Raw genomic sequence first — 22,698 nt, 5'->3', positions numbered from 1 at the left:
TCTCTTCTTGCCTCAAGATTTGTGCTCTTGCCTGAATTCATTCTCTTTCCTTCAAAAATACTTTTTAAATAAACTTTAATATATTATAGTATTACCTAAAAGACTTATTTTTTGTTAGAGACTTCAACATACATTCATAGAGTTATATCCCAAACATATCCTTATCTTGCCTTACTTATTTCTTCTGCCTCACTATTTTCTTTCCATTCCTCAGATTCTATATGTCCATCATTGCGAAATACTTGTATTTCCCATAACTATCTTACTTTCCTGTTTTGGTACATGTTGATGTTTCATTTTAGCTCCAAACATCTTTGTTTTTTTCCTGGATAAGCCCTAACAAGCTTACAGGATTTATCTTGGGACTTAGTTTTTCTGAGAAGTTATCAGTTCCCATTCGTTTCAGTCTGGATTACCAGAAATTACTAATCTTTATGTACAACAAATTTTAAATTATTAATGGTGGATTTTTTTGGTCAACTTCTCTGTGTATGAATACTTTACTAAAGTTAACCCAAAGCTTTTATTGTTTAAGAGAAAAGTACAGAGAAAAACTAGACAGTAATGTTAACTAAAAATATTATATAATAGGCAATATGTTTGCAAATATGTTTTTGTCTTAGACTATTTTTCAAATTTATTTAAGTCCCAATTCAGAATAACATGGGCTCAGTTCAGATCAAAGATTTTGCTATTAGAGAGAATTTGACATGCTTTGTGGTAAAGGAAACGGCATAGAGGAACTACAATAATTTGCCTCATTTTCAAGCCTTTAGGGATTGTGACATAAAAGGAAAGATTAATGGGTGTAAGTACAGCTGGAACTACAAAGAACAGCATGCCTGACCTACTAAAGACTGGACCTCTAAGAAGCACTGGAGAGCCTGAGGATAGCTTGATTCCAGGTGAAAGCAAGTCATCTAGAAGGTACTACCTGTCCCTGAGTAAGTTAAATGGACCAAATACAGTAGTATTAGTTGTCAAAATCAACTAGGGATTCCTTCAGAGTAAGCCATGCCTGTATGAGGAAGGGAATTTTACCCAAAGTATGTGACAGAGGACAGTAAATCTCCAAATGCCAACATAGAATCATTTTGTCCCTACCCCTTGTTTCCATATGGATGCATAAGCATGGCCCTCACCCTGAATGAATGAATGAATGAATGAATGAATGAATGGCTTATTTTAGGAAGAGAGGTAGAGCTAAGTGTGTTTTCTTTTTTCAAAGTGAGAGTACTATCCTCAGGAAGTGTTTACATTATCCCACAGGTTGCAATCTGATGGGATATTTAGTTAATAATATTTATTTCCTGATTTACTGACAGAGAATTGGGGAGAAATTAGTAAATTTAAAATAAGTGAAAATTAGAGATCTTTATTTTATTATGATTTTGAGTTACGGTATGAGTTAATTTGTGAACCCTGTTATATGATCATCTATTTTCTTGATAGTTTTCCTATCTAAAATATCAATTCCTTAATTCATGAACCATTACTTTTCCTTCTATATATTGTTGGTGTCTCAGAACCAGTCTAATGGTTGTTATAATAGCTGTTCAGTATTAAATGTTGGTATAAAGAAATGTTGAATGAAAGGGAGATAGTGGTTGTAAGATTAAGACCATATATAACAGCCTAGGAATTATTTACAAACCTACAATGTTGGAAGTCTGTTGAAGAAAAAATTAAACAATGTAGTAACATCACAATACTTAATCTTTTAGTAAAGCTCTTCAGGCAGTAGTCAGAGAATTTATTCTAAGGGAGGACTCCTAGAAAACGAACAGAACCAGAAGATTGCTACAGCGGTCATGGGAATAAATGTAAAAAGTTACTATAGTTTTCTAAATTAGATTTTATTCACAATATGTTCACCTCATCCTTCTCATCTAATGGACAAAGATATTTACAGTTATTGATAGGAAATCTTTTATTTTCTTCTCTGAAATATATTTGCATACAAGTTTCTGCTCTGAAAACAATGTTTACCAGAGTATTACAAAAAAATTATAGGGGCGCCTGGGTGGCTCAGTCCGTTAAGCGTCCGACTTCGGCTCAGGTCACGATCTCGCGGTCCGTGAGTTCGAGCCCCGCGTCAGGCTCTGGGCTGATGGCTCAGAGCCTGGAGCCTGCTTCCGATTCTGTGTCTCCCTCTCTCTCTGCCCCTCCCCCGTTCATGCTGTGTCTCTCTCTGTCTCAAAAATAAATAAACGTTAAAAAAAATTAAAAAATAATTATAATCATTTAGGAGATGAAGAAAATGTTACTGAAAAACTAATTTCGTATTCCAAATGATATTTTTTAGAAGCCTTACATTTTAATATGGTTTTCCAAATTCAATCAAACAAAACTAAAAGATTGTTTTTAGGAATTGTAAGAATTTAGGTTAGTTAAATGGTTACATATTTCCTTCTTTCCTCCCTCCCTCCCTTCCACTCTTCCATCCTTCCTTCTTCCTTCCTTCCTTCCTTCCTTCCTTCCTCCCTTCCTCCCTCCCTTCCTCCCTTCCTTCCTTCCTTCCTTCCTTCCTTCCTTTTTTCCTTCTGTGTCCCACTTTTCCATCCTTCCCTTTCTTTCTCTCCTTTTCCTTTCTTTTCTCTCTTTTTTCTGGAAAAAAAATTACTTTTGAAATGGGATGTCATGTTGATACATGATTAATATGTTGAAATAATCAGCTGAAGGTCAGCAGCAGGGAAGGCCTGATTACGGCATTTTTTAATTATTATGGTGTAAAATACTACGCCATGCTCAATTTTAAGCTATCAATCTGATGTCAAATGTTAACAAAATTCCTGAAAATTTAGTATTCAATGCTATGCTTGGCTCTGGCATACCACTATTCACTTTAGACAGGCTAAAAGATAAAAGTTCAAGACACTGTAGTGACCTTCAGAGTCAAAAGGGCTATTTTTGTAGAAAGTAGAGTATACTTCTTCTCTTAACCCTAGAAGTATGAACTTTTATGAGTAATGGACAGTTGCAGTTCCACTGAGGGCAAACAAACAAACAAATCCTTAAAAAAATCCAAACCTCAACACCCCCAAAAAGTGGGAGTATTTGGAGTAGTTCAACAATAGAGTGATTCATCTACTTAACATGCCAAATTCTTCCCTCTTAAGAGTGTTTGCTGATTTGAAGGTCTCACATGAACTCTAATGTTACTGATAGTTACTAAACACCATTAAATAGAAATTATCATTTGAAAGACAGTACTTACCCAGAATAGCAGCTCAGCATTTGTTTCAAATGTTAACATGAATGAAAAATTTCAGGTTTTCTGCACAAAATCCTCTAATTATTTTGACTTTTTGGAATAGCCAATCTAATTTTCCCTTTGCTAATACAGAGAATATTTTCATTCAGTCTCCATAATATCTCACAGTTGAACAATGGAAACATTCTAAAACTTGGTAAACAAGGGCTTTGTGCTACTTCTGGTAATAGATAATACCAATGAATATTTATTATGCTAATTTAGCACTTTATGCTTTTTAAAGGTTTTTGACAATGACATTGGCATATGTGTAAGTGTTCCTTTCTGGGCATTAAATGAATTAGTTGCATATGTAAATTTGTTTCTGAAATATATTTCTATGCTCTCTCTCTGTTGTAGTTTTAAAATGTAGATGATTGATTAGTAAATAGAAAAAGTTTGTCTAAAATTCTACACATGCTGTGGCATTATTGGGCGTGTTATGGTGGAAGGAGGTTATGATATCTAGCTTTGAGATTTATTTTTGTAAAGACAGATTTGGAAGAAAGATAGGAAGAAAAAAAAAGAAAGAAAGACATCTTAAATGCACAAATATGCCTGATAATTAGCAGCCTCCCTTTCCAAAGAAATATAATCATGAGGGTAGATGGGATGAGGATGAATCTTTCTGCTTAGTTTCTAAGTTTAGTTGGTAACTGCATTAGTGATGCCATCAGTAGTATGACTAACAACAAAGCTTTCATCTTCTGCAAGGAGCTGATGTTTCTTTTTGACTTTGCTCTTTGATTGTGCTGTCTTACCTGGTGTTACAAATCAATGCTTGTACAGACATAGAGTAGGTCAGACCTTAATGTTTTATCTGGGGACTGAAAAATGTAGAATGAAACCCGAGTGTGGCAGACATGCCCTAATTAATAGTGTGCATTTTTCTTCCTCCCATATTGGTTCATATATATTTGGATGAAATAAAGTATAACACAAACTCTCACCTCTGTTATGTAAATCACTCATATGTAGTTCTTCACAGGACCTAAGTGTTTGAGTACTGCAACTGTCTACATCATTAAGATGATATTTATCTTAGTTGAAAAAATAAAAAAATATGGTTCAGATTAGTAGTTTATGTTAATTGAATATTAATTTAATTGAAGCAGGGTACATATACATGAAAATGAATGAAACATAAAGAACATATTAAAACTGGTTCAAAAGTCCTACAATTAGACATTTTAAATATTTATTACATCTTAAATCAAGTTTATAGAGGTGTATTTTTTCAGATAGTAAAATGCACACACCTTAAATTTACAGTTTGTTGTTGACAAATGTGTATGTCTAATTATTATCACAAACAAGATATACAACATTTATATGCCACCAATAAGTTCAATTGTGTGTTTCTGCAATCAGCACCTCTGCTCACACACAACTCCTGATTACCACTGATATGCTTTCTGTCACTTTACTTTTGCCTGCTATAGAAGTTCATGTCAATACAATGCCAGCAATATATGAGAGTTCCAGTTGGTCCACATCCTTGCTAAGACATGACAATCACCTTTTACCAATGACAAACGATTTTGACTACGTTTTGTGCTAATTGGTCTTTTTGTTGAAGTCTACTCAAAAGTTTTGCCCTTTTAAAAATTTTGTTAGTATTCTTTCTTGAGTTGTATGAAATTTTGCATATACCGAATAAAAAATGTCAAATATATACATTATGTGTATATACATGTTTCTATATAGTATTTATATGATATTTACTCTGAGTATGTAAGCTTAAAGGACAAAGGACTTTAATTTTAATAAAGCATGGTTTTCTTCTGTGTCTAGTATGAGAAGTCTTTATCTCAAGCTCATGAAGATTTTTCCTAAATTGTTTTCCTTCAGTTCCATATATATTTTTTTGAAGTAAGCACTGCACCCACTGCAGGGCTTGAAGTAATGGCCCTGAGATCAAGAGTCTCATACTCTACCAACTGAGCCAGCTAGATGCCTCTGTAATTTTAAGGTTGACTATATAATTTATTTTGATATAATATCATGTATGATGTGAGATAGAGTCTAAGTTACTTTTTCCTTATAAATATTCAGTTTTTTTCAGCACCATTTATTGAAAAGTCTTGCCTTTGTACATTTAATTACACCAGTATATTTCTTAAATTAAAAAAAAATGTCATAGGTTTATTTCTGGATTCTATTCTGGTCCATTAATCTATCTGTGTGTCTGAGAGCCAATCCTATATTTTCTTGAAAATGTAGCTTTATATTCTCTCTTGAACTTAGGAATTTACTTCTATTTTTTGCTCCCTTTCAAAATTATTTTGTTTATTTTAGTTTCTGTGCATTTTCATATACATTTTAGAATTAGCTTGCCAAATCCTCCAAAAAAACCAGTATGAGGATCTTGATTTAGTATGAATTGAGCTTGTAAATCCAATTGGATAATAATATGAATAATAACATTGAGTTATCTACCAATCCTGTGTGAGTTCCGTGAATTGTTCAGTTTACAGGTCTTTGTAATATTTTTCTCTTCCACAGTGATCTATAACAATCACCTGTTCTGGTACTCTGTCCCACAAATTCCAGGCTTCTTCCCCCACCCAAATTCAATATGCTGACTCCACAACAAAGTGACTCCTTTTTGTTCTGCTTGGGTCCCTTTCTGCACTAGAAATGGAAAACTGCCTCCAGGACCAATGCTTAGGTGGCTGTGGTACACATTCTGGTTATTTATCCTTTCTCACTGGTCATCTCCAGTGTCATGGATTAATAAAGGGCAAATGAAAAATCTGCAGAGTTTTTTTACATTTTAAATTCACACATAAGCAGAAATTTTACACCCTTTATTTTATTTCTCTAAAAGCTTCTAAAATATTATTCATACTACATTTTGGCCACCATGGAAGACATCAAAATGTAGAAACTCTTCTCTACTCATAAAATGTCTAGGTAATAATTTGATATTATTTAGATTTAAAGATTTATTGACTATGAAATTAATGAGTTGAAAGCATCATACTTTTAGTGATTGGGAAAATGCATAGATGCATTTTAACAGTAAAATACTAATTTTGGGCATATTACTAATTTTTTTTCATATATGAGTAAAACAAGAATCATGATCCTATAGAAAAAAAAAAACCTTTTTCTTTAAATTGAATGTCTTTTTTGATTTGATAGAATGATTTATACTCCCTCATCCCTGCTTATCACTAATGACTTCCAAAACATCAAACATAATGTTCTAAAACCTTTTGATAATATTGAATGCCATATGGGATTTTTCCATAAAGGCAACAGTTATTTAGTTCAATGAGATAAAGTGTAAAGTGTGTCTGTGGAAAAGATGATGAAGGAATTTCCTGTCTAGTTAGGGAGCTATAACATGCATGGGGGCTTAGAAGAGGAGACCACAATCTGATTGGGTGACCCACACTATTTTATTTTAGTTTTCATTTTAGAAACTCATAGTTTGGTTCTTTTCACTGACTTCGACATTCTGGCATTTCACACATTTCTGTCTTAACCTTTGCACTTTTGTCTCATTCATTTTGATTTATTCATATGTCTAATCTTTATACTTGGCTCCAAAATTCATGTTTTAAAAAAAAGACTCCCATATGATCTAGTTCTCAATCTCTTAACAGCTAATAATGCTCTTAGAATGCAATACCAATCCTTCAAATTCAATATATTTACAACTAATCTCATTATATGCTGATACCAAATAGATTTTCTTTTGGATTTTTATGGTTTTATTAATGGCTCCGTGCTAAATCTTTCCGGTCCTATATGATAGCAACCTTTTCTTTACTATCCTTTACTACCCTTACTGTCCTTCCTCTGAAGGTAACCCTTACTTCCACAAATTTCTTACCCTGTTCCCTTCCTTTCTATGTCCATACCAATTTCTGAAGGCTCTTTTACTTACCAAGGAATAATACTATATCCACATCTTAATTGCCCCTTGTGTGTTTAGAGTTTCTCCCTTTATACACCCTGGCAGTAATTTTTTAGCAGAATTTAGTAACACTACTTCACCATTTTACTCCCTCCCTAAAAATTCTGATGCCTACTTTTTTTGTATGTGGTGTTAAAGTGGATATTATAGAAGAGTGATTTGGGTCATGGAACAAGTTCCAGTATTTGTGATTCTTATATTCCAGTAAATATGTAAAATTATAAGGTAAAACATAAATTACATACAATATCTTATTAAATCCCAACACAGTACTTTCTTTTTATAAATTACATAGACTAAGAATAATCATAAATTCTTGGAAAAGGTAGAAAAATATATTTTTATATATATTAAAGACTTTTGAGAAATCTAAAACTTTTAAAATAATTTTACTATTTAGTCTCCAAATTTCAATTGGAATTAGAATTTTGCATTGATATATATATATATATATATATATATATATATATATATATATACCAAAATAGGATATAAACATGTGTTGACTATTGCATTTATAAAATTAAATGATGTGAAACTTCTATTTCTATCAAGCATTTGAGAAGTAACACAGTGTTTCTAGTTTGGATAAGTTGAATCACAACTTCAAGAGAAAAGAAAAAATGTTTTTAAAACCCATGGTGAGATTAAGATGTCCTTAAATGGGTATGCATAATAAATACTTTAAAAAGGCAATGGATATTTAAATGGTGTTATTTGATGAAAAAAACTAGTTCTAGTACTGTCCTTTTTTAATCTATTTTTGTCATATTGGTAGATAGTGAATGTTGTACAAGTTGTCTTTTGACCTTATAAAAAAAAATGGTTACGAAAATACTGGATAATGTAAAAGTAGTAAAAAATTTTACCAATCCATTATGAATATGCATAGAAAATAATGACAGTGAAAACACTCCTCACTACATGTATTTGTCATCAGTCCAGTTGGCCTACATGTCTTTAGTATAATGATTTAAAAAAATCTCTTGATGACTACATATAGATGGTTTAATCAATACATATATTAATATAATGAATAGTTTGTATAAAAAATGGATTCAGCAAAAATAAACTATTGGAACTTCATCAAAATAAAAAGCTTCTGCACAGTGAATGAAACAATCAACAAACTAAAAGGCAACCTATGGAATTGGAGAAGATATTTACAAATGACAGTTGTCTGGTAAAGGGTTAGTATCCAAAATATATAAAAAACTTATAACACTGAACAGTCCAAAAATGAATAATCCAATAAAAAATGGGAAGAAGACATAAATAAATATTTTCCCAAAGAAGACATACAGATGGCCGATAGACACGTGAAAAGTTGCTGAACATCACTGATCATCAGGGAAATGCAAACCAAAACTACAATGAGATATTGCCTCACACCTGTCAGAATGACTAAAATCAACAGTACAAGAAACAATAGACATTGGTGAGGATGTGGAAAAAGGGAACCCTTTTGCACTGTTGTTGGGAATGCAAACTGGTGAAGCCACTGTGGAAAACGGTATGGAGTTTCCTTAAAAAGTTAAAAATAGAACCACCCTACAATCCAGCAATTGCACAACTAGGTATTTACCCAAAGGATACAAAACCACTAATTCAAAGGGATACATGCACCTCAATGTTAATAGCAGCATTATCAACAATAGCCAAATTATGGAAACAGCCCAAATGTCCATCAACTGGTAAATGGATAAAGAAGTTGTGATGTGTATACATGTATATACGTGGTGGAATATTACTCAGCCATAAGAAAAGAATGAAACCTTGCCATTTGCTGTGACATGGATGGAGCTAGAGAGTATTATGCTCAGTGAAATAAGTCAGAGAAAGAAAAATACCATATGATTTCAATCATGTGGAATTTAAGAAACAAAATGAAGGAATAAAAACAAAAAGAGAGGGAGGCAAATCATAAGGCAGACTCTTAACTATTGAGAACAAACTGATGATTATCAGTGGGGAAGTTGGTAGGAGGATGGTTGAAATAGGTAACAGGGATTAAGGGGTGCACTTGGCTGTGATGAACACCGGGTATGGTATGGAAATGATGAATCACTATTGTACACCTGAAACTAATATTACTGTATGTGCTAATTGGAATTTAAATTAAAAAAAATTAAAAAAATAGACTCAGTTGATTGAGTTAATTATTTCACAAACTGTGTGATCTTTGTAACATATTCTAGTCTTATTTTATATATGTATAAAATAAAATTTGGACTGCAGATATTTATTAATTTTTTCATCTCAAATTCTTAATAATATGTACAGGTATTTTTCCATATTGGGGAGTATTTTGATGAAATAATAATTGAAGTGGTATAACAAATAAATAATATGATAAATTTGTTATAAGTATCCTGTGAACTTTCCCTACATTAATCACTAGAGATAAATTTTTTTATATGCAAAAAAAAAGAAACCATACAAACAAGCAAAGGAACGAAATTAATATATGTACACTTATTCTTTCTAGTTGAATTGAACTTTTGTTTAAGTATAGCATATCCTAAAGTATAATTTTGCCTCTGAGGTTTTATTCATACGTATTGAGCGGTAACAATGATCTAGTTTCTAATAAGGGATTGGAATGTGGTCGAAGTGTAGCAAAGCAGTTAGTTCTGCCAATTAGATAAATGTTGTGGAAAGTGAATCTCCTACCACCCTGTGGTAGTTTAGAATCATTGCATATTAGCATACTTCATTTAACTCACTCTGCTTAATTGATGCTTTCATAATGAATATGCATATCAAATCACATCTGTGATATATAAAGAAAGCAAACAACGAAACCAAATATCCTGCATGTACTTTTTGGGGATTAAAAAAATACATATATAGACAATTTTTTAAGTTCAGAAACAGCAGTAACCCTTTTTCACTTGTTACTATAATTTAATCAGTAGGCCCCAGATGCCTTAAATTACACTTTATCATTTTAGAGATCTCTCAGAGAGATTATCACACTAAACCCAATTCATTTCCACACTGAATTATTTAAGAGAGAATAATCTCTTTTGGTATTTCCCTGATTCCTCTCATCCTCTGTTATTGTTTTATTTCTGAACCAAGATAAATTGCCTTCCTTATTTTTGCCAAAGAAGTATATGAGAAATATTGTTTAAGATTTTATTAAGGACTACTGATTGATTTAGGAGAGGCTGTGTAGTACTTTTTATGTTTAACTTATGTTCTTATATTACTTTTGCTCAAATACTTAATTGATGGCATAGTGACAAGTTATTATGGATTTAATTTATATTTAGAAATTATTAGTGAACATTTACCATAATCACATTATCATAGCTACTATTATATTATAAATGCCATTCAGAAGCTGTTTGGTTTGTTTTTGTTTTTGTTTTTGTTTGTTTTTTGAGAGATCCCAATCTCAAAAGATACCAGGACCCAAACAAGTACCTTGAGTGAAAGAGGAATGAGGAGTGAAAGACTCAAGTTATTTCAAGCACTCATGTTTTGCCTAAAATAATTATAATATTGCTTTGATTTCAGTTTTGCCATACATATGAGACCTGGGAGTAATACTGTTTTTTTAATGTTTTCTGCCTTTATCTTATTCGCATGCTTTTACTTTTCCTACCAACTCCTGCTGCTTTCCCCACTACAGCTCTGAATTAAGGCATGGCATCACATCCCGAGGGAATTTATTGCCTAGAATCACCTTTTCCCTAAATTATGTATAACACCTAAAAATACAATGAAAACTACAGCAGAATACAAAATAGACATATTTGTGGTATATTTGAATGCAGAAGAAGAGTACCTTCCCCCCAGTCTGGTAACAGAGTTCTGTACCGAGACACATGTTTTTATTTATATTTCTATTTTGAGAAAAATGGCTGAAATTAGAAGCTGTCTTTTTTTTTTCCATTACAGACTAAATATGCCTATTCGTTTTATTTTAATTGTTGTTTCTATACCAACTATTGGTCCTTTCTCAGAAGGAATTGATGAGCTACCAGTATACCAGTACAATCCAGAAATTCTAATAGTCTTCACTGTTTTTCTTCATCTCTTTCAATTATTTTAATAACGAGCAAAACAAAATAAACTCTATATATGAAATTGCACAACTCTTTTTAACTTTATTACTGATGCCATAGGGTGCTTGGAAATTCACCTTCTTCTCCCGTTTCTGAATTTCCTGAGGTCATGTGAGTTCAAGCCTACTACTAGGAATCTGAGAACAACAGGTTTATGTAAATCTGGAGTGTTTAGTCTAATCCCAGCCTAACTATGTTGCTAGTTTCTGGGATGCCGTTGGGTTTAAATAGAATCATACAGAAAAGTGACCTTCTGAGGATCAATAGTTTTCCCTCCCTTACACCAGATACATGTTCAAGACCATCAAACTAAGGGGAAAAAAAAATCACTCATTAAAATAATCAATGACAGTATGTGCTACACAAGTTGAATTTAGTTAAGGTATGCATTACCAGGCTAGATTCAGACAAAATTGTTTTCTTAGGAGCAAGAGCCAGGAAATAATACAGAAAAATTTAAGGAAACCATTGTTTTGTTTTCTTTTGTTTCTCCTTTTCCTTTCTATCATATTTATTCTTTAGTTATTGTTAGATATATTTTATCTAAAAAAATATTGCCTATTCAAAACATTTGCATAGTAATTGCATTATAAAACCTTTAAACTCTGGAAAAGTAGTCAATGAATAAATATCCTTCCTCTGTTGTTATTAACTGTGGTTACTATGCTGTCCATTAGATCTCTAGATTTATTCATCATACGTAATTGCAACTTTGTACCATTATGCTAAATGAAATAAGCGAGACACAGAAAGAAAGAAAAAAAAAACCCTGCAAGATCTCACTTATATGTGGAATCTAAAAAGAGTCAAATACATAGAAACAGAGAAGCATGGTGGTTACCGCGGATGGAGGTAAAGGAAATGGGAAGATGTTAGTCAAAAGGTACAAGATAGCCTTCCTTTTAAATTTTTTCTTTCTAATTTTTTGGCTTGGTGTGTAGAAAGGCAGTTACCTTTTGAATTTCATGTATATCCACCCACCTTCTAAGTTCATCTCTTAGTTCTGTAAAATTACTGATACATTCATTGGAGATATCATGTTTTCTACAAATAATATTTTCTATGTTTTAATCCTTCTGAATTTCTTTTTTTCTTTTTTTATTTCACAGACCATAATTTTCAGAGTAATATTTATTGGAAATTGTGGTAGACAGCAAACTTGTAGCCTTGATTTAAAGAAAAATATTTCCAAGTCTCCATTTATTGTGTTGTTTTTCTGTAGGCTTTTATGATGCTCTTCATCGGGTTAAGAAAGGTCCCTTAAGATAATAAGATAATTTTATAATGAATATATAGTAAATTTTGTAGATTTTTTTTCTACACCAAGTAAAATGGTCAGATGCTTCTTTTCTCAGTTAATATGATAAGATGCATTTATATATTTTCTAATATTAATTTAGTCTTTCAGTTTTGAAATAAATATGTTAGTCTTGGAGCATTGTGTCTTTTTTATAATTTTGGATTTTCTTTGCTAATATTTTGTTTCAGATTTGTATATATGTGTGTGTGTGTGTATAAAAATACATCTATATTTCTGCTATCATATAATACTGTCCCTTTGGGACACTATAAAATATTTAAACAATCAATATAGGCATTCCTTTATTTTAGAAAAATGTACTTTGATTTTTAAATAATCACCTAATATATATTTTACTTTATTTAAAATTTTGCATCAATTTAACATTTTTTCCTAATCACTTTAAATGTTTTATTTTTCTATGTTATATTATTCTTACATATGTCAGATCTTCTGTTTCCTGAGTTTATTTTCAACAGGTCCTGTTTTCTATTATTGTTTGTTTTTCTCTTCATGTCTATTCCTAGCTGTGCCAGTTCAGTTTTCATGAAGTTGTGTTTTTCCTATTATATTTTCTTTGAGTTCTGTTCCTTTGTTTCTTTATTTCACAGAATCCATGGAAAACTTTTTTTATTATGTGTATTAATTTCAGTTGTCTTATTACATTCTTACCTTTTTAAAAATAATTTATGATCATTTCTTTTTTAAATTTTTTTTTCAACTTTTTTTTTTTAATTTTTTTATTTTTTTTGGGACAGAGAGAGACAGAGCATGAACAGGGGAGGGGCAGAGAGAGAGGGAGACACAGAATCGGAAACAGGCTCCAGGCTCCGAGCCATCAGCCCAGAGCCTGACGCGGGGCTCGAACTCACGGACCGCGAGATCGTGACCTGGCTGAAGTCGGACGCTTAACCGACTGCGCCACCCAGGCGCCCCCCTTTTTTTTTTTTTTTTTAATTTTTTTTTTTCAACGTTTTTTTTTTTATTTATTTTTTTGGGGAAAAATAATTTATGATCATTTCAATATTGGGTTTCTTTCAAATTACTATTATTTTGATTGGGATCAATTAAAATTTATTTTGGGACTGCAAGTTTTATTTATTTGCTATCTCACGAGCAAAAAGGCCTGTGCAGCAACACTAAGAATCATACGTTAGATGTGTTGTTTGAAAATATCATCATCATTCAGCCTCATATATATTTGTTTGTGTATCACTTCTGGACTAGCAGAAAGAAGGGCCTGGACCCAAGAAGCCTGTATGCTATAGTCCGTGGTGACTGAGCATTTATTTCCCTTCAAAAGACAAGGTTAATAGCAGTGGAGTAGGTTGACTCTCAACACTCTTCCTATCCCCTATCCTTTGCACATTAATCTCTTTGAAAACACAATGCATCAATTACTACTTTTTGTCGAGCCTTCCTGGACAATTATTCAAACTACATTTAGAATGCTATTAAAAAATGTTTTTAAAACGTAGTATTGGTTTCAGCTTTCAGAGCGTACAACTTGTTTTCCTAAGGTCTGAACCCAAGAGTTAGCTCTGCAAGATCTAATTTATATCTTTTTTTTTATTTTTAAAGAATTTTTTAAATGTTTTATTTATTTTTGAGACAGAGAGAGACAGAGCATGAGCAGGGGAGGGACAGAGAGAGAGGAAGACACAGAATCTGAAGCAGGCTCCAGGCTCTGAGCTGTCAGCACAGAGCCTGACGCGGGGCTCGAACCCACGAACTGTGAGACCATGACCTGAGCCGAAGTAGGACACTTAACTGACTGAGCCACCTAGGCGCCCGTAATTTATATCTTAAATGTCACTGTTTCTTTATAGGTGAGATTCAAGGTGGTAGGTTGGAGCAATGAGTTTCTTCTTTGCTCCTCCTTTCCATTAGTTTCAAGAACATTCATATGGGATTTAATCAGTATATTCCCTCCACTATTTTATTATGACTGGAAAAATAAAATTAGGGAAATGGTATGCTAATCTTACTAGGTTAGAATTGCTACAATCAGCTTCACTTAGAGATTAGTCAGTCAAGAAGATTTATTGACTCCACACTCTTATGAAGCACCATGCTAAGTGTACAGGAAGTGTTGCTGAAAACGTTAAAATCTACTGAAGGAAACCAGAAATATTTTTTTTTCTTTCTGTGTGACCCTGGGAGAGTTAATTGACCTCTTAAAGACTGAACTTCTTTGTTTGTAATAAAAAGATAATAACTTATTCTGGGCTGATGTTACAGTGCTTATGATATATGCATGATATGTAGATGTTTTTATTTAGCAATGTTTTAGGAGGACATTGAAAGTGTGAAAATATGATGTAATTCAAATTTTGAATAATTGTACATATGATACATACCACCTGACTGCTTTGATTATGGCAGTAGCTTACAGTCCACTGTGTCTCACTTTCTTATACACTCGCTGACTAATTTCCGGTTAACAAAATCGACAATGGTATTATTAAATCAAACCCAACGCTATTTTAGTGTATAATCTAGAACTATTCCATAACAGTAGAAAACTGATATTAATATTGGCCAATTGTAATAATATTAGATCAATAGTTTTTAATTATTTTTAGTAAAACATATTTGTTTTCCGTAAGGAACTATGAAGAATATTAAAACGTAAAACTGAGATATGTTGCAGATAAACTGATATATGTTAACAACATAAGGATAACTGCTGTCCCACTGAGGGATAGACTTTTACTCTCCCAATTTATTTGTCCCCAAAATAATCCTTCAAGTGTGACCTCATGGACTAGAACTTTAGATAATAAAGTTAACAGAATCTATTCCATTAACAATTCTATTCTGTGTTACAACACATGTTCTAGGTTTATCATATATTTTTAAAATTTAACTTTTTAAAAGTACTTTGAGGTGGGCAAAGGAAGTGATATCAAAATATAGTGTACATGAAAATGAATTTCTGAAGTTATACAGATTTTATTCCATGCCTGGTGATATTTAAGATAATCACCTAGTTCAGGATAGGGCAGTCAGTTAAGCATCTGACTTCAGCTCAGGTCATGATCTCACGGTTCGTGGGTTTGAGCCCCATGTCGGGCTCTGTACTGACAGCTCAGAGCCTGGAGCCTACTTCAGATTCTGTGTCTCCCTCTCTGTTTGCCTCTCCCCTGCTTGTGCTCTGTCTCTCTCTGTCTCAAAAATAAACACTAAAAAGAATTAAAATAAAAAAAGACAGTCGCCTAATTCAGTAGAAAAACAGCACCACTGGCAACCTGGATCTTTTGTGTGAGTAAAGTATTTATGGTGCTTGTTGGTTGCATAAAATAGTCCAAAGTACTTAAAAATAAGTTGCTGAGCATTATTACATTATTTCTCCGTTACAAATGTGAACACTTGTGTTAATAACACATAAAACAGTGGCTGGGAGATACTAGTATAATAGGTCCTTATTAAATGTTTGTTCAATACGTGACAAATGAATAAGTGGTAATGATAATAATAAGCTAACGATGGTTAAGAGGAAATTACAGCATTACCTTAGAATTAAGAAACGTTAACCTATTCTGTAGGTTATATAAGGAAAACAAAGATATACGATGACACTGAAATTCTTAAATCTCCATACTGTCCAGTGTACTGTTTGTAAATACTAGAATTCCTAACAGCAAAGGCCAAGAGCTATGTGTAATTTTCAATTAGAATTCAATTTAATAGAGAATTTAACACATGCAAATTAGTGGCTGAACAAATTCCTGTATCCTACATTGACTTCTGAGCAGTTTTCCTCAAAGTCAGGAGCAGGAGAGTATCCTCTCACAATGACATTCTGGAGTGTAATTAGGTCTCCAGCATGAAGGAATACTACCTGTTGAAAGTCAGAATATTTAGATACTTAACATACCCAAGTAATTTTTGTGTGATAAATTGGAAGACTGTTAAACACAGAGGATGGATTAAATTATTTTAATAAGTCTTGAAGCATAGTATAAGATAATTTGAAACACTAAGAGAAATAAAAAACAATTGGTTTTTAATTTTTTAAAAAACTTTACTATAGTCGACACACAATGTTACATTAGTTTCAGGTGTACAACATAGTGATTCAACATCTCTATACATGGTGCTTTGCTCACCCTGAGTATAGCCACCATCAATCACTGTGCAATGCTATTAACATTATCATTGACTATATTCCCTATGCTGTACCTTTTATACGTTTATAACTTATTTATTCCATACTAAAAGCCTGTACCCTCCCTCCCTTTCATCCATTTTACCCATTCCCCAACTTCCTTCCTTCTGGCAACAATTTGTTCTCAGGTTTTAAAGGTCTGATTCTGCTTTTTGTTTGTTTGTTTATACATTTGTTTTTCAAATTCCATATATGAGTGAAATCATATGGTTTTTGTCTTTCTTAGTGTGACTTATTTCACTTAGCAAAACGCCCTCTGAGTCCATCCATGTTGTTGCAAATGACAAGATCTCGTGCTTTTTATAGTTGCATACTACTTCTTAGTATATGTGTATGTATATATATGTATGTACAGATCATATCTTCTTTATCCACTCATCTATCTATGGGTACTTAGGTTGCTTGCATATCTTGGCTGTTGTAAATTATGTTTCAATAAACATAGGGGTACACATATCTTTTTCAGTTAGTGTGTTGTTTACTTTGGGTAAATACTAGTAGAATTATTGGATTATATGGTATTTTTTTTAAATTTTTTTAGCGTTTATATATTTTTGAGACAGAGAGAGAGAGAGACAGAGCATGAACGGGGGAGGGGCAGAGAGAGAGGGAGACACAGAATCGGAAGCAGGCTCCAGGCTCTGGGCCATCAGCCCAGAGCCCGTCTCGGGGCTCGAACTCACGGACCGCGAGATCGTGACCTGAGCTGAAGTCGGACGCTTAACCGACTGAGCCACCCAGGCGCCCCTATGGTATTTTATATTTAAAAACAATAGTTGGGTGGCTCAGTCGATTGAACATCCAACTCTTGATTTCAGCTTGGGTCACGATCCCAGGGTTGTTCTGATTAAGCCCCAAGTTGGGCTCCACGCAGAGCCTGCTTAAGATTTTCTCTTCTACCCTCCTCTGGCACTCTCTATCCCTAAAAAAAAATGAAAATAAATAAATAAAAACAATAGTTGATATTAATAATGACTTGTGTTCAGACATATCCCTTCAGCACACTTAGGTAAAAGGTAAAGCAAGAATTTATTTCACAGTTACTTGTTATTTTTTTGTTATAAAAGCAGCTACATGTTTTCACGATATCTTTTAAATTGGATTCTTCCCTGCATAATTACACAGTAATTTCTTCAATAAAAGTGATATTATTAATCAGGTATTGGAATAAGAAGAGTGATGTTCAGTATTAATTGTCTACTATGAGAAGAGATTGTGTTATTGTCTTCTCTGCATTTATTAGCTTATTTTATCTTTATTATAGTTCCAAAAAAATGGGATTTTATCCTATGCAATTTTAAGAAGAAAATTCAGAAATTTTAGGAAACTAGCTTAAGGGCATAAAGCTACTCACTGGTGGGACTCTGATCTCTAAAGCCAATGCTGTCACTTGCAAGATGATAGATGATTCTTTTTAATTACATCTATATCATTTTATTTTAAAAATAAATGGGCATATAATATACATTATATGAATATTATATAATATATCCACAATTTGGACATTTGTGTGTGTGTGTATATATATATGTATATATATATATATATACACACCATATATATGTGTGTGTGTGTATATATATACATATATATATATATACACACACACACCATGTATATCTATATATATACATCATCTCTGCTTATCTATTCATCTGTCGATGGACATTTGGGTTGCTTCCATATTTTGGCTATTGTAAATGATGCTGCAATAATCAGAGGGGTGCATATATCTCTGTGAATTAGTGTTTCCATATTCTTTGGGCAAATACTCAGTGGTGGAATTACTGGACCATATGGTAATTCTATTTTTAATTTTTTTGAGAAACCTCCATACTGTTTTCCATAGTGGCTGCACCACTTTGCATTCCTATAAACGGTGCACAGTGGTTCCTTTTTCTCTACATCCTTGCCAAAACTTGTTGTTTCTTGTGTTCTTGATTATAGCCATTCTGACAGGAGTGAGGTGATGTCTCATTGTAGTTTTGATTTGCGTTTTCCTGATGATGAGTGATCTTGAGCTTATTTTCATGTGTCTGTTGGTCATCTGAATGTCTTCTTTAGAGAAATGTCTGTTCATGTCTTCTGTTCATTTTTTAATTGAGTTATTTGGTTTTTTTGGTGTTGAGTTCTGTAAGTTCTTTATATATTTTGGGTACTAACCCTTTAGTGGATATGTCGTTTGAATATATCCTCTTCTACTCAGTAGGCTGTATTTTAGTTTTGTTGACTGTTTTCCTTGTGTGCAGAAGCTTTTTATTTTGATGTAGTCCCAATAGTTTATTTTTGCTTTTGTTTACCTTGCCTGAGGAGAAATTTATAGAAAACTGTTGCTACAACCAGTGCCAGAGAAATTACTGCCAGTGCTCTCTTCTAGGATTTTTATGATTTAATGTCTCATATTTAGGTCCTTAATCCATTTTGAGTTAATATTTGTGTATGGTGTAACAAAGTGGTCTAGTTTCATTCTTTTGCATGTAGCTGTCCAGTTTTCCCAACACCACTTGTTGAAAAGACTGTCTTTTTCTCATTCTTACCTCCTTTGTTGAAGATTAATTGACCATATAATCATGGATTTATTTCTGGGCTCTCTATTCTGCTCTATTGATCTATGTATCTATTTCTGTGCCTGAACTATACTGTTTTGATTACTACAGCTTTCTTGTATATCTTAAAATCCAGGATTGTGATACCTCCAGTTTTATTCTTTTTTAAGATTGCTTTGGCTATTCAGGGCCTTTTGTTATTCCATACAAATGTTAGGATTATTTGTTCTAGTACTGTGAAAGCTGTTAGTTGTATTTTGATACGGATTGCATTAAATCTGTAGATTGCTTTGCATAATTTGGACATTTTAGCAATGTTTGTTCTTCCAATCCATGAACATGGAATATCTTTCCATTTGTTTGTGTCACCTTCAGTTCTTTCATCAGTGTTTTATAGTTTTCAGAATACAGGTCTTTTACCTCCTTTGTTAAGTTTATTGCTAGTTACTGTATTATTTTTAATGCAGTTGTAAAATGAGATTGTTTTCTCATTTTCTCTTTCTACTACTTCAGTATTAGTGTGTAGAAATGCAATGGATTTCTGTACATTGATTTTGTTTCCTGCAACCTTACTGAATTTTTTTATCAGCTCTGATTTTTTTTTGGTGTAGTCTTTCAGGTTTTCTCTATAGAGTTTCATGTCATCTGCATAGTGAGTTTTTAATTTTTTTAATGTTTATTTTTGATAGAGAGACAGAGCATGAGTGGGGGAGGAGAATAGAGAGAGGGAGATACAGAACCCAAAACAGGCTCCAGGCTCTGAGCTGTTAGCACAGAGCCCAATGCAGGGCTTGAACCCACGAACCGTGAGATCATGACCTGAGCTGAAGTTGGACACTTAACCAACTGAGCCACCCAGATGCCGCTGCATAGAGTTTTAATTTTTCCTTATCAATTTCTGTGTCTTTCGCTCCTTTTTCTTATCTGATTGCTGTGGCTAGCTTTTCCAGTGCTATGTTGCATAAAAGTGGTGAGGGTGGACATCCTTGCCTTAAGAGAAAAGCTCTGATCTTAAGAGAAAAGCTCTCAGTTTTTCATCATTGAATTTGATGTTAGATATAGACTTTTCTTATATGGCCTTTATTATGTGAAGGTATGTTCCCTCTAAGCCTACTTTGTTGAGGGCTTTTATCATAAAAGGATGCTGTACTTTGTCAAATGCTTTTTCTTCACCTATTGAAATGATCATATGGTTTTTATCGTTTCTCTTGTTGATGTGATGTATCACATTGATTGGTTTGCAAATATTGAACCACCCTTGCATCTCAAGAATAAATCACATGTGATCGTGGTGAATTATTTTTTAAATTTGTTATTGGATTTGGTTTGCTAATATTTTGTCAAGGATTTTAACATCTATGTTTATCAGAACTGTTGGCCTGTAGTTCTCTTTTTTTGTAGCGTCTCTATCTGGTTTTGGTATCAGGGCAATCCTGGCCTCATAGAATGAATTTGGAAACTTTCCTTCAACTTCTGTTTCTTGGATTAGTTTGAGAATAGGTACTGTTCTGTAAATGTTTGGCTGAATCTTTCTGGTATTTTTAATGCTAAGTTTAACCATATACTGGAGAAGGAAAAAAGGAACAAACTTCCAGATTAATATATCACTTTACCAAGAAATGATCTATGCCTAGTTTTAATAATATTATGTGTATATAAGTATGCATTTAGGGGTAGCCAGGCTACACTAGGTAGTCACAAATCCTTTGAATATTCTCCAATTCAAATAATAGACCAAGATTTATAATAACAGAAGGCATAAAATAGAATGTAATTCGTATCTACAGATTTCTGTGGTCCAATTCTGTGTATATATCTGAGACATTTTTCTTTGACACTGTGAATATAATTATTTGAGACTTCACCCAATCATCTATAAGAATCCTGATCAAGAAACAAAATGAACCAGGGGGCTTGGGTGGCTCACTTGGTTAAGTGTCTGACTTTGGCTCAGGTCATGATCTTGCAGTTCATGAGTCTGAGCTCCACCTCAGGCTCCGTGCTGACAGCTCAGAGGCTGGAGCCTGCTTCAGATTTTGTGTCTCTCTATCTCTGGCCCTCCCCTACTTGTGCTCTGTGTCTCTCTTTCTCAAAAATAAAAATAAACGTTTTAAAAAAATAAAAAACCCAAAATAAAATGAACTGAACAAATTAAATTATCTAATATTTTTCCACGTCCAGTCATGAAAAAATAAATCCAATAATAGAACTTTAAGCCTCAAGTACTTAGTTGATGGTGTTTTACTAAATTTTTTAGAATTAAGATGAAATTATTTATAAGAATACTTAGAAAAAATTATATAAATTCCCAGGTAAAAGCCCTTGGTTCTCTGAATAAATGAAACAAAGTTATTATTTTGCTGTATGAGTAATTTCAATATATATTTTATCTGAGAGAATGTTCGTATTTGTATCAAAGTCTCTGCATTTTAACTAGGAATAAAATTCTTGCAACCATTGCCCAGTGATTGTAGAGCATGGTGGTCTCAAATTATATAATTAAATAGCAGAAGAAAAGATCTTTACTGTAATGCATCTAAGAAAAAAATAAGACATCAGAGAAGAGCTTTTTTATTTTTTTTTAAATATTTTAAAAGGTCTATTTTTGAAAGAGAGAGAGCGTGAGTGCATGAGGAGCAGAGAAAGAAAGAGAGAGAGAGAGACATAGAATCTGAAGCAGGCTTCAGGCCTTGACCTGTGAGCACAGAGCACTACGCGGGGCTCAAACCCATGAACTGTGAGATCATGACCTGAGCTGAAGGTGGACGCTTAACTGACTGAACCACCCAGGCACCTCAGACAAGAGGTTTTTAGAATAAAATTATCAAATAAATACTTGTGTGTATATTTCTGATAAGATATACACTTTTTAACCTATCACTTTGGGAATTAAAATACAACATTAAGATTTGAGGGGGAGGGAACCTCTTGTAACACTTCCAAAGAACTAAATATTGTTAAGATAAAATATGTAGCTTAATATTTTGACCAGCTTTGTTCAAGGCCAAATACTATAATGGATGAAAAGTTTATTATCCTTAAGTAGCTGAGTGATAATATTGGAGTCCAGGCCATGTCTGCCTTTTCTATCATTATGCTTCTCTTCATTTAGCAGAGTGGCTCATGGTAGGTGATCAATATATTTAAAAATGAGTAAAGAATATGATATTGGCATGCATGGTTTAGAGGAGAGAAAGCACTAATTTGACATTGCTGATCTAAAAAATATTTTCATAAGAATAGTTGGTATTTAGTAATTATTTGTATTTATATTATTTATTTATATTTAATAAATATTAATGTATAGAATTCTTTTGATTGAACTCATTTTCAAGTATAGAAGAGAAATGTTTCCCAAACTCATGGCGATTAAAGTGTCTCTTAAGAACAGCTAGTTGCCCCACCACCCCCAACGCACACAAAA

Source organism: Lynx rufus, unplaced genomic scaffold (genome assembly GCF_022079265.1).
Source record: "Lynx rufus isolate CCGP_SWC_20201006 ecotype Redwood Valley unplaced genomic scaffold, mLynRuf1.p SCAF_1, whole genome shotgun sequence".
In the NCBI taxonomy this organism is placed as follows: domain Eukaryota; kingdom Metazoa; phylum Chordata; class Mammalia; order Carnivora; family Felidae; genus Lynx; species Lynx rufus.
Note: the sequence above shows the minus strand (reverse complement) of the source record.